The sequence below is a fragment of the Leptinotarsa decemlineata genome, unplaced genomic scaffold (genome assembly GCF_025532065.1).
Source record: "Leptinotarsa decemlineata unplaced genomic scaffold, Ldec_3_MD MMD2_tig00000690_RagTag_RagTag, whole genome shotgun sequence".
Lineage (NCBI taxonomy): Eukaryota > Metazoa > Arthropoda > Insecta > Coleoptera > Chrysomelidae > Leptinotarsa > Leptinotarsa decemlineata.
Window position 1 is genome coordinate 791,231 of NW_027412554.1, and position 13,243 is coordinate 804,473.

At 33.9% G+C, this 13,243-nt stretch overlaps 1 long non-coding RNA gene across 2 annotated transcripts; it reads right to left on the reverse strand.

Annotated features, from left to right (window-relative positions):
• Positions 1-3,154: 3,154 nt before the first annotated feature.
• Positions 3,155-5,496, reverse strand: LOC141482071 (uncharacterized). Of its 2 annotated transcripts, XR_012465318.1 has the most exons (3): positions 4,378-5,496; positions 3,839-4,142; positions 3,155-3,542 (listed from the first exon to the last, which is right to left on the reverse strand). It is a non-coding gene; the product is annotated as an uncharacterized lncRNA (long non-coding RNA). The 2 variants fall into 2 exon arrangements; XR_012465317.1 differs by having other exon boundaries at positions 3,839-5,496.
• Positions 5,497-13,243: the final 7,747 nt, after the last annotated feature.

Genomic DNA, 13,243 nt, shown 5'->3' on the forward strand with positions numbered 1-13,243 from the left:
TGAGGAACAATCAGCCTAACTTCTGGTACAGAGTGGTGTCGTAAGCCAATCAGACTGGAGAAATCAAATATCAGTAGAATGATTGTTTTATATGAAATTGAACTGAAGAATGTGGGTCGAATAATAATAATAATAATAATGATAAAACATTAAAACTCAACCTATGTTACAGAGTGGTGTCGGTCAGCCAATCAGAATGGAGGAATCAAATATCGGTCTAATAATTGTGTTAGATGATATCGAACTGGGGAATGTGGGTCGAAAAATAATAATAATAATGATAAAATATTAAAACTTTGAAAGTGACGTAGTCAGCGTAGGAGGTGGTGGCGTGGTAGAAAATGTGTGAGAATTTGTGGAAATGAATGAGTTATTAGAAAAAAAAAATGGAGCAACTGTCAGAAGGGCACTAAGTTGTATATTCGCTGATAATAATCAAATCTTCGCTTATAGCACGTCAAATGAAAGGACAAAAAATCCAGAATTCATTGACGAGAGAATACAAAGATGGCGCAACATGTCAGAAAGACATTAAGTCACAATTTCACTCATGATATTTGGACCTTAACGTGCAGCACATCAAATGAAAGAGAAACGAATGCAAAATGTTATCGACAAAGAAAAAACAAAGATGACGCAACATGTCAGGAAGGAACGAAGCCACATCTCCGTTAATGACAATTGAATCTCAACGTGCAGTACATTGACTGAAAAAGAAAAAAAATGCAGAATTCATCGACAGAGAAAAAAAAACAAAGACAACGTAACATATCAGAAGGGCAATGAGCCGTATTTTCGTTAATAATGATTTGTTCTCAACGTAAAGCACATCAAATGAAATGGAAACGAATGCAAAATTCATCGACAGAGAAAAAAACAAAGATGGCGCAACATGTCAGAAGTGCACTAACCTGCTTCTTTGTTAATAAAAGTCGCTTCGTCACGTGCAGCATATCAAAGAAAAAAACAAAAGAGGCAACCAAAAGGGTACTGAACCACATTTTCGTTAATAATAGTCGGATCGTCGCATTTGACATGATTCATTCACTCAAAACTGAAATGTTTAGAAGATACCAAAGGAGATCTTACGGTCACTATAAGTTTTGGTATGCTTTGTTAGGTATCGAATGATGCGTGCAATTTCTTTAATTCCAGCGACGTGATTATTCCAAGATATATTGGTGTCTATTTGAACCTCAATAAACTTATTGAAGCAGAAGGTGGAACCCCAAAAAAATATCAGATATAGTACAACAAGTCAGTGAAGAGCGGCTTTTTTCTGCAGAAAAATGTTTGAATTTCTTCAAATTTTCCAAATATTTGTAACAGAAATACAAAACTCAGATACGGAACGCTTCTATCTACTAAAGTTAAGTATGTATCGGTAGTGTGTAACGAAGGTTTCCATTAAATTCACTGGTTGCGCCCTCTGGAGGATGTTTGTTGCGATACACCATAGATGACAATATTTATTGTTTATCATTTCGAATCCGTTGAATACAAGGGGTTTGGAAATAGAAAAAAACAACGTTTCAACGCTTTGTAGACGTGTTTGATGCTCTATGACCAACACCCGTTATCCATATTTCCATTATTATTCCGATTGTATGACCACCAAACATTCAATTTTATTGGGATTGAAGGGAGCTGATAGGTTAGGTGCAGTACCAAGGGGGCCGATAGGTTAGGTGGAGTACCAAGGGGGCCGAGGGGCGGAGTTACACGCTTAAATCACTGCGATACTCGTTCCATCCAGCGGCCCTGATGATGCTTACTTGGTAAGCGAAACGCGTTAAGTGTTAAATGACTGTCATATTGAAATGGGGAAAAAAAACGACAATAACGACGAAACGATAACGAATAAATGCACGTAAACTGTTCGAAAACGCACGCAAAACCGTCGCACGCAAAACTGTTGAATACTTCACGTTCCCCAATTTCGAACGTTAACTCTACAATACGACTCAGCATTATTTCTGCCAAAATTCGATAGAGAAGGGTTATGGGGGGTTCCAAACGACATATTTCAAATATTGATTCACTCTGTATGTATGCGCTTATATTTCGTAGAATTTTCAATACGATTTTCACCACACTATGGCAAAATTTCCAACATGTGTGGGCTATTATTTCTGCAAACTGAAACTCACTTTTCAAATGTAACTGAAAAAATGAATCGCAAACGTGTTATGATTTCGATATATTTTGAGGTAATAATATTTAATATCGAACGAATAGTCATAAAGAAAATTATTTGCATTGTATTCCGAAAGCTTTGGAGACCGAATGAATTTCTTAATACCTGTTGATGATCTTGACCTTCCCTAATATTTATAAACATTCATATTATGCTGAAGTTGTAACTTTGCCCCGGTCACCGTACTACGACAAAATGCTTGATGTGCATTCATGCAACTGTATTTGAAGATAGTTTTATATTCCTATATATATATATATATATATATATATATATATATATATATATATATATATATATATATATATATATATATATATATATATATATATATATTATAATCGTATCAATTTTGATGACTATGAACTTGGAATAACGAAAGATGGAATTGTGAATACTGTGTGTTTTGTTTCAGAATATCGAAGTTGAGGTTAAAATATCTTTCAATTCATGTATTCACTTGAATGGATTTGAATTATTTTATGACGATTTTTCATATTTGTCTGTATCGTTACTTTGTTATGTTTATATGTACAAGAACTCAGAACTCCGAAAAATTAAAACTCAGGTTATCTACACATAATAGACTCGTCCGGTGGTATCTATATCAAAGGATGCTATTTTGAATGGGAATTTCGAAAAAACTACAATACGAAATGAATTTATAAATATCACACTTGAAATTTAATGACAAATGTCAATCATCTATAATAATGTCCTGAATAAAATTCAAGATATAAAATGCCACATTTTGTTATATCGACCCAACGAATCAGAATTTAAAATGACAGACAAACTTATTTCCTTTATTTCTAAAATGTCCTTTTTTTGTCAACTTAGTATCTTTCAATATGATGTTTCTTCATCTCTATAAAATCTGGTATATAATTTTTTGTTATTGCATATTTTTGACAACTTTCCCTGTAGAAGATAAGTTTTCATTTTCAAAAAAAGATGTGTGTGATATGTATTTTATTTATTTTGGTAGTATATTATAAAGCCATTTATATAAAATATCAACGTTATTGAGACTGCAGCTGAACAAATTTCCTTTGAAATGACCCATACAGAACGGCGTGTTTTTCTTGAATTTTGGAACACACCACGATGAATCTTCAAAGTCTTCCAAATTCATTACGGTTGTGTACCTATATATTGAATAGACGCAGTTTGTCCAACAAATCACTGAATATCGACAAATTCTAGCCTCATAATGTGCAACTATAGACTGAAAAAAATGGAAACTGCTGAGATTTGAATCTCGTTCTGGAAAGGTTGCTATGACGGTTTTGAATGTTGTTGTTGAGTTGACTCTGACTGATACTGCACACGTTGATGTATTATTCTGAAATAAATTCGATTTTTCAATAAAAACATACACTAAAAAAAAATTTTTGCCAACAGAGAGGGTAATGTCTTTCATGAAGTAATTGCTACACTTATAATGAAAATAAAAAATCAAGTGTCATTCAAAATAAAGAATTTAAAACACATATTCTGCACGTACTAAGTGAAGGAAATATATTGTATGAAAACACTACTTCATGCAGATCATATCTGTGAGTGAGAATTTTTGACCCGAATGAAAAATATTGTATACATCCAAAACTCTTTGCTTATAAAATTGGAAACAGTACTAACCTTAATTTCGTACAATTTCAAATGAAACGACAAGATTCGGTTTCCCAATGTCCATTAACCCTTTGAACACAATAGCGTATTTTCCTAATGAAAATTCTTCTAAGTGAGGACGATACGCCTCCGTCACTCGGTGGGGCAGAAATGATATTTTATCTCCCAAATCTAACAAGACCGCCTCACCAAATTTTCATTTCACGATTTTGGCAGTGAATATCCTCTGCGGCATCTCCACAGGCAAATCTGCTACTTTGATACTTGGCTTTTTCTTCACGATCGAACTTGCATTCAACTTTTGTAAATCCATCTGTGAAAAATAAAAAATGAAAGCTTTATGTTTTGATTCACAATATATGCGAATACTATCTCAAACAAACCACGACATGTAAAACATTTGACTGAAATCATCCAACATATATATATATATATATATATCGAAAAAAATTTTGGAAATCAAATGATTCAACAATTCTCACCAATTTTCAATTAAATTACATTTGAATAAATTCATCTGAGGAAAGAGTCAAACCTAAAACACTTACTTTCAAATAGAATCGGTGCACTTGTCACTGGTATCACTTTCAACGGATGCAACTAACTCATTTCGCCATGCATGACGTATTTATAGTAAAATAAGTGATGACATATTTTAAAATGAAACAAAGAGCCTTTGTTTCGTCGCTTTGAGAACTGCATATCTCCGGATGTAGATTCGACATTGACAGTGATCAATGTCACTTTGGGTTTGAATATAAAAATTAGTGATGACATATTCTGAAATGAAACAAAAGAAAATCAAAGAGTCTTTGTTATATGCATATTCAGCGTTGACATTGATCCATGTCACCTTGGATTTGAATAGCGCAACAAACACATGAATTCTGATTTTTTTCCCCATTTAATTTGAAGTACTACATGTGATGATGCGACTATTATTAGTGAAGATACAACTTTGTGCCCTCTTGGCATCGTCTCCGTTTTTTTTCTCTGTTGATGAATTCTGCATTCGTTTCCCTTTCATTTGATGTGCTGCACGTTGAGATTCAGTTATCATTAATAAAGATGTGGGTTAGTGCCCTTCTGACATGTTGCACCATATTTGTTTTTTCTTTATAGATGAATTCTGCAATTTTTCTTCTTTCATTTGACATGATGTACGTACCGATCCAAAGTTTTTTCAATGATTCTCTTTGCAATTCTTCCTATGCTGTTTCACATTAGGCGCTCGATATTATATTTTTCATTGTCTACACATTAAATCATTTGAAATGAGTACCCACACCGACCTGTTGCGACTAGTATAGCGAAAATAGGTTATGAGGTCCTTTTGGCTTCGTAAAATGATTAACTTTGTTTTTTGACATCTAAAGGAATCCATTGATATCAAAATCATCGGAATCGGACGACCGGAAGTAAAAACCGGAAGTGACCTGTTTTTGACGGATTCGAAACCTTCTCACCCTAAGGAATCCAAAAATACCATATGTTTCAGTATACGATGATTATTTCATTTTTTGTCAACAAATTATGTGTTTTGAATGAAAGTTTTGCAATTACATTACACTCGTAGTTGTTCATAACCCAACAACTTTTAATTTCAAATATGTTCAATGATTTTCTTCAAATGTGCAATTCTTTCTATGCTATTTCACATTAGATGCTCGATATTATACTTTTCATAATCTACACATGAAATCATTTGAAATGAGTACCCACATCGGTCCGTTGCTGCTAGTATAATGAAAATAGGTTATAAGGCCCTTTTGGCTTCGACAAATGATTAATTATGTTTCATGACATCTAAACGAATCCATTGATGTTGAAATCATCGAAATCGGAGGACCGGAAGTGAAAACCGGAAGTGGTCGTTTTTTGATGGATTCGAATCCTTCTCACCCTAAGGAATCCAAATATATCATATGTTTCAGTATCCAATGATTTTTTTAATTTTCTTTGTTAATAAATTCTGCGTTTTGGCAACGCTGAACCTGCCATGCTGGCATGTATTGACATTTGACAGATGCCGTCTTATGAGTCTAGTGTTTACAGTGTCCTTCTTCAACCAATAGATAGTTCAGCTAGCGACTCATAGATGACTCTGTGTGTTCTATAACTTTGGTGTTTCCATATACTTTTGTATCGATGAATCGAGCGCCTATTTTTGTGCGGTTACTGATAACAGGACATGAAACAATTCTGTACGATAAATTATTCAAATGAATCTCTCAATATACGCAAAGCCACGTAAATTTGTGCATCGATTACGTCACACGCGCCTCTCGCTCTTACACACACATGCACCTCTTTACATGAAATATTAATTATTTCCCAAATCTAAGTATATTTTCCTATCTTCAATATGATAATGACAATTACATTCTATGGAAATCAAAAATAAAAATGCTGTCAAGTATAATGAATGAGTCAATTTCGGTCCCGACAAAACTAACGCTGTAAATACCAAACATTCGCAGTTAACTTCAATATCTTACGATGGTGTAGAGGCTAAGGACAATGTCTACGGCGCGGGCGACCCAGGTTCGAATCTCATAAGTATAAACTTTTTTTAATTAAAATCACGTGACTGAAGGGGGCCGAGGGAGCTGATAGGTTAGGTGGAGTACCAAGGGGGCCGATAGGTTAGGGGAAGTACCAAGGGGGCCGAGGGGCGGAGTTCTACGCTTAAATCGCTACTATACTCGTTCCATCCTGCGTCGATGACGTCACACGTTTCCCCCTCACACGACGCATACTGCGTCGCATGACAACATCCATATGTCTAGTGTTTACAGTGTCCTTCTTCAACCAATAGATAGTTCAGCTAGTGACTCATAGGTGGCGCCAGTGTAGTGTGGTGTACTCGCGACGATGCATCTGAGTCACGTGACAATTTGGAGCGCTCTGATTGGACTCTGCCGTACGCGTGACCTTGAAAGGAACCAAAAACGCCAGAATGGACCTCCATAAGAAAATACATGGGGTTTTGATCTAGAACTCTTGCAGCCTATTTACTATCAGTGCCAATAATTTTTCATTATCAGTTACGGAGGAGAAAATAATAATATCATCTAATTATCGGTTATCAAATAAAAAAATAATGAATCAGGAAATATCGAAAATCTGGCCTTAATTTCCCACGATGGATGATGGTACTTGGAGTTCTTGGTAATGTCCTAAAGAGATGAAGATAACTTGAAGCAGTGTTCTTATGTAAAAAAAATGTTCCACTGTTAAATGAATGTAGAGTAGAGGAGTTCTCAGGAAATGTAGAAATCTGATTCTGCCAATTAGTACCAAATACTTCGGATTCGGCTGACGAAGATGATTCGGATACTGGAGTCGATCTAATTTATTATATAACTAATTCCAAATTCGGAAGCTTTTCTCAGGTGGATGAGTTGGTACTCTCCAGAAAAAACCCTACGAGAGAATTATGAATAAATTTTCACGTGATTGGAAAATAGGCCAATTCCCCTTTTTTTTAAAGCAAATGAAATTATAAAGAACTATGGACTAAAAAAACTTACCCCAGTAAAGGAAGGTTTCTATTCCAAATAGGTATAAAACCTACTATTAAATGATCTACAAATAAGTGATGAAAAAGCAATAGCCAAACAGCATAACAAATCCAATTAAGAAATAATGCATAAACGCAATTTGCTGAGGCAGAGAGAGGCAAAGCCGCTCATCATATCACATCACCTTGGTAACTATCCACAATATTCAAAAATATTTTCAGAGGACAGAAATGGAGTTTGGGATTCGGAAGAGTGAAGTCGTGTGCCATCTAATAGAAGTTAGAATGTTCTAGGTATAGATAACATTATAAATGATAAATATTAGGTTCGAATTCATTGTTGGCTGGTGGTACCTATCAGTAAAGAGCATCACTAGGACAGTACGAAATGAATTGATCGTGATCGAATATGACATGTATACAGGAAATTTTATAAAATAGTTCGCGTTATACTCTGAACAAACAGAACGTTACGTTTTATACAAATATTTTTTTAATCATCTTTTCAGGGGTCCTGAAGAAGGAAATAAACATTTCCGAAAGCTTGACAAACAAGTCTAAAAGCAGTTTTTCCCTATAATCTTTTTTTTCCTCAACTTTCTCGACAGATGTCAAAGAAGAAAAGAAAAAGCTATGAACTTCAATCGAATATGGAATCCCATTCTGAGAAGCTTAGCAAACAGCATATGACTATGTTATGAATATGAGAATATGTTATTGACAATTTACCTTACAGGGTACAGGGTATTATACAGGAGCCCGGTCACGACATACAATGCTAATGATACACTGGTACAGATATGTGACGTCACTTGTGAAACGTACAGAGATATTACGTCACTTATGGAACGTACAGAGATATTACGTCACTTGTGCAACGTACAGAGATAGGTATTATGTCACATTGGTATGCGTAATTTGAAATATAATGAATGGCTGGTTTTCTATTACTTTTTTCTATTCATTTATATATGTTAATAGTATAGTAATTAATTTTGAATCAATGATTGTTAGCAATGCGGTGGTTTCGTAATAATTTAATTAAGAAATATTTCACAGAGGGTTACATTCAGCCTGAAATCGTGTTTTTTTTGTTCTTTCACCATAATTTATGCATTTCTGTTAAGCAGTTACAAAGAATATTGAAAAAATTGAATCTGAAACGAAAAAATGTTGAAAAATCACCCATAGAGGATGTGGTTTTTCGGGTGTTAAAAGAAATTGAAGATGGTAGTGGAACCTGCCTAGGATTCAAATCGTTATGGAGGAGGTTGAAACTGGTATATGGTACCAAGTGAAAAGGAATACTTTTTTGGAAATACTAAGGATAGCTGATCCGGAAGGTGTTGAGGCAAGGCCACGTAGGAGGCTAAAGCGACGTAAATATATAGTTCCGGGACCCAATTTTATATGACACATGGATGGTTATGACAAACTGAAGCCATTTGGTTACGCAATCCACGGAGCTATAGATGGATTTTCCAGAAAAATATTGTGGCTACGAGTAGCTTCAAGTAATAACAATCCTAGGATAATAGCGTCATATTACTTAGAAACAATTAGACAATTGAAACTTGTGCCAACATTGCTGAGAAAAGACAAAGGAACAGAAAATAGCATAGTTGGGTCTTTGCAGAACTATTTAAGGTATTATCACAATGACAATTCAGCAGGATTCAAGATTATATTGAAGGAAAGAGTACATACTTCCAATCAAAAAAGTGAATGCTTCTGATCACAATGACACACAGTGACAGTGACAAGCCACAAATTATGTATGCTGTTTTCTAGTGACATAATTTATGTTTGATTTTAATGGCTTACCTTAAACGATTGAATAATCTATACTGTACCTCCAATTTTTCTCATAAATTCAAACCTCTTTAATTCGATAATGAAAAAAATGCTTATATTGTCACTGAAAAAAAATGTGTGGTTACCTCCAGTCAAGATAAGACAATTATAGTACTATAGTAACCTATTAATTTGAAACCTGTATTTTCCAAACTATAGAAAAATGGGGGGTGTACCGCATCTCGTTACCCGTTACTCAAATTTAATGTTACTGAACAAGTAACAGTAACAGATAGTAAATAAGAGATTTGTTTTATTCACTATTATTATCATTTGTAATAATGTTTTGAATATATTTGTGTTCAAAATACCTTTTTTTCTTTGTGTTTGAGAGGCTTGTGCAAGCATACCTTTTAGCGTGGGTGGCAACGCAGGGAACCGGTGACCTTGCTGGGATTTGAACCCAATGTATTATGGTTGAGAAGCGAATGATCCACCATTAGGGTCCATGGTATATGTTTCTAAAAATTAATTTCTTTCAATTGTATGACATGTGATATTTATTTAGTCAAATATTAAATAAATTATTTAACAACCATGTCTCGACATAAATAATACATAGGTAAGTGCAAGTAGAATTTTTCTGGATTATCTAGAAAACAAAGAAAATTAATTCTCTGCATGTATTTGAGTCACGACGTTTCAACAGTAACATATACTGTCTATTAAGTGTAAATTCAGTTGACAGATGCAGAAAAATTTCTTTGTTTTCTAGACAATGGAAGACTCGAAAAATTGTATTCATACTGATACATTACATTACATTATAATAGTTGGAATGAAAAATGTGGATAGTTCTTGAATAAATCGGTACAGCCCAGCACATATAACCAATATATTTTCTGTGAAATGAAACAAAACTCATCCTCATATTGTAGAGTAATAAAATAATTTCAGAAAGAATTTATTGTTTCTAACAGAGCACAGAACAAACGCGTTCCTTCTCCCAATGTTTTTGGTGGATTGATACTGGAAAATAATATTTTCAATAGTTCTTCAATGAGTGGATCATACATAAGTGGCTTGTGAAAAAGTTTCTTCCAAATAATTAGTTTCTGTTTCTTCCACATCTTTTCCATAGTCAATTGTATCAAATAGCTGGGGAATATCATACATAATTTGTGGTTTGTCACATGGAAGTTCTATATTGTTTGGTTTCCTTATGGTATGTGTGTTCCATTCTCTCACCAAAAGGTCTAGTTCACCCTGAACTAGACCTTTTGGTGAACCAAATAGAACCAAAACAGTATCTGTGACTTTCCACAATTAGCTGATCACTATCATCATAGTTCATGCTGTCTTTGAGATCTTTGAAAAAACTTATCCAATAACTTAAACCCTGTCGTCGCATTTTTGATCAGAAGCATTCAACTTTTTGATTGGAAGTACTCTTTCCTTCAATATGACTGTTGAATCCTGCTGAATTGTCATTGTGATACCTTAAATAGTTCTGCAAAGACCCAACTATGTTATTTTCTGTTCCTTTGTCGGTTCTCAGCAATGTTGGCACAAGTTTCAATTATCTAATTGTTTCTAAGTAATATGACGCTATTATCCTAGGATTGTTATTACTTGAAGCTACTCGTAGCCACAATATTTTTCTGGAAAATCCATCTATATCTCCGTGGATTGCGTAACCAAATGGCTTCAGTTTGTCATAACCATCCATGTGTCATATAAAATTGGGTCCCGGAACTATGTATTTATGCCGCTTTAGCCTCCTACGTGACCTTGCCTCAACACCTTCCGGATCAGCTATCCTTAGTATTTCCAAAACAGTATTCCTTTTCACTTGGATACCATATACCAGTTTTAACCTCCTCCATAACGATTTGTATCCTAGGCAGGTTCCACTACCATCTTCAATTTCTTCTAACATCCCAAAAACCACATCCTCTATGGGTGATTTTTCAACATTTTTTCTCAATATTCTTTCTAACTGCCTAACAGAAATGCATAAATTATGGTGAAAGAACAAAAAAAAACACGATTTCAGGCTGAGTTTAACCCTCTCTGAAATATTTCTCGATTAAATTGTTAAGAAACCACCGCATTGCTAACAATCATTGATTCAAAATTAATTACTATTCTATTGACATATATAAATGGATAGAAAAAAGAAATAGAAAACCAGCCATTCTTTATATTTCAAATTACGCATACCAATATGTGACATAATACCTATCTCTGTACGTTGCACAAGTGACGTAATATCTCTGTACGTTTCACAAATGACGTCACATATTTGTACCAGTGTGTCATTTACATTGTATGTCGTGACCGGGCTTCCGTAATATTAGCACACAAAACTACTTATGTCAACATGAACACGCTTTATTAGAGTACACGTATTATTAGCACACTAAACTATCTGAGTCAACATAAATACGCCTTACGCAGCCGTAATATCTAGTTATCGGAGATCACTAAAGATGTATAAACCTCTAGGGAAGCTAGTCACTCGCGCCAGGAAAAAAATCCAAAAATCAGCGGCCTTCAAACCCGAAAAATAGTGATATTGCTAATATGGTTCATAGTAAATAACTCTTTCCCGAATTCTCCAATGTGTTTACCTTGCAAATAAAGTTATTTCAAAATATAAATTCAAAATAATACCGCTTTTTCCCCTCAATGTCAATCCACCTACGAGAAACTCGTCGCGCTAACGCAAACACCACAAGTATAATGCTAAAAGAGGCAGTAGTCATACTATCCACACTTTTTGATAATAAATCACAGCACGCATGATCGAACTGTAGCAGGTAGTTTTTGAATGCGCTTTGGACTGCTTGAATAATCCCAACATTTTTATGTCCAAAATTTTTCATGTAATTTATCGCTTTTGGCCTATCAGACTGACGACGTTTCCCTTATGGAATCATGATAAAGAGAAGTTATATTGTGGCTAATATTATGTATAGGCCCTACTGATTATACAAGATTGGATTCAGGACAAAAACATACTTTCACATATTATATTTGTGATTATTTCATTACAAAATGTTCAGATATGCATAGATGTAATATAGGTATGTCTAGAATTTGGAAAAGAAAACAATGTTCTCAATATCGAAAATAATTTTTTCCATTTTGGAGCATATCCAAATTCTAACCAGGATATATTTGTAAATTTACAGTGTCCTCATACAACTTTTGTTGAGTCCATTGATTCATTAGAGAATCATTTCAGTCATCTCTTCACATAACTTTCGGTGATGCAAACTGTTGGAAAAAAGAGCAATGTTGTTATCGTTGTTTGTGAGATTGAGATATTTTTCTACCAAGTTCATGTACAGACAGTTGAAAAGCTGGAAAATAAATAAAAAAGAAAAAAATCAAAAACTACTATAATTGTAATAATAATTACATAATTGTAATAATAATAAACTTTATTCATCCTTTGAAATCATGCACATGATATGGGAAAAGTCATAAAATTTATATACCTACACAGAAATATATAGGTACACAAATTTTTTTTTAAACATATCGTCCATACAAACAAGCAATCAACAAATTACAATATTATGAATTGGCATTCGGTAATCCAAGCCAAATATGAGACGAATTAGCTTTTTTTGACTGATAACTCTGCAAGCATTGACCGTACTTCCCCAAACGACAATATTATAAATATTTGAATATGAGAGGTCATATATAGTACACATTTATTAATTGCTCTAGTGTGAATATATTTTTCAGCTGCAAAATTGCATAACTACGATTGAGCAATAATTCATTTGTTGATTATTCCTTACCATGTTATTTTCTGTATGCAATTTTATGCTACATACAAGTTTTGCAACAACTAGGTCAATTTATTTTTTGTGTAATTGATGACTTTTACAGAATAGTTTAGATGAATTAGTTTTTACACTTGATATTGGAATAAAACCCGAAACCGGTCTTGAAAATAAAATAACTAGTGGAAATTAAACAACAGTATTTTCAATCATTTCATTAAAGTATTGTAAGTACCTATATGGAAATGTAATATTTTGTACTTATATTTTTAAATGCATGCAGTATGCAAAAAT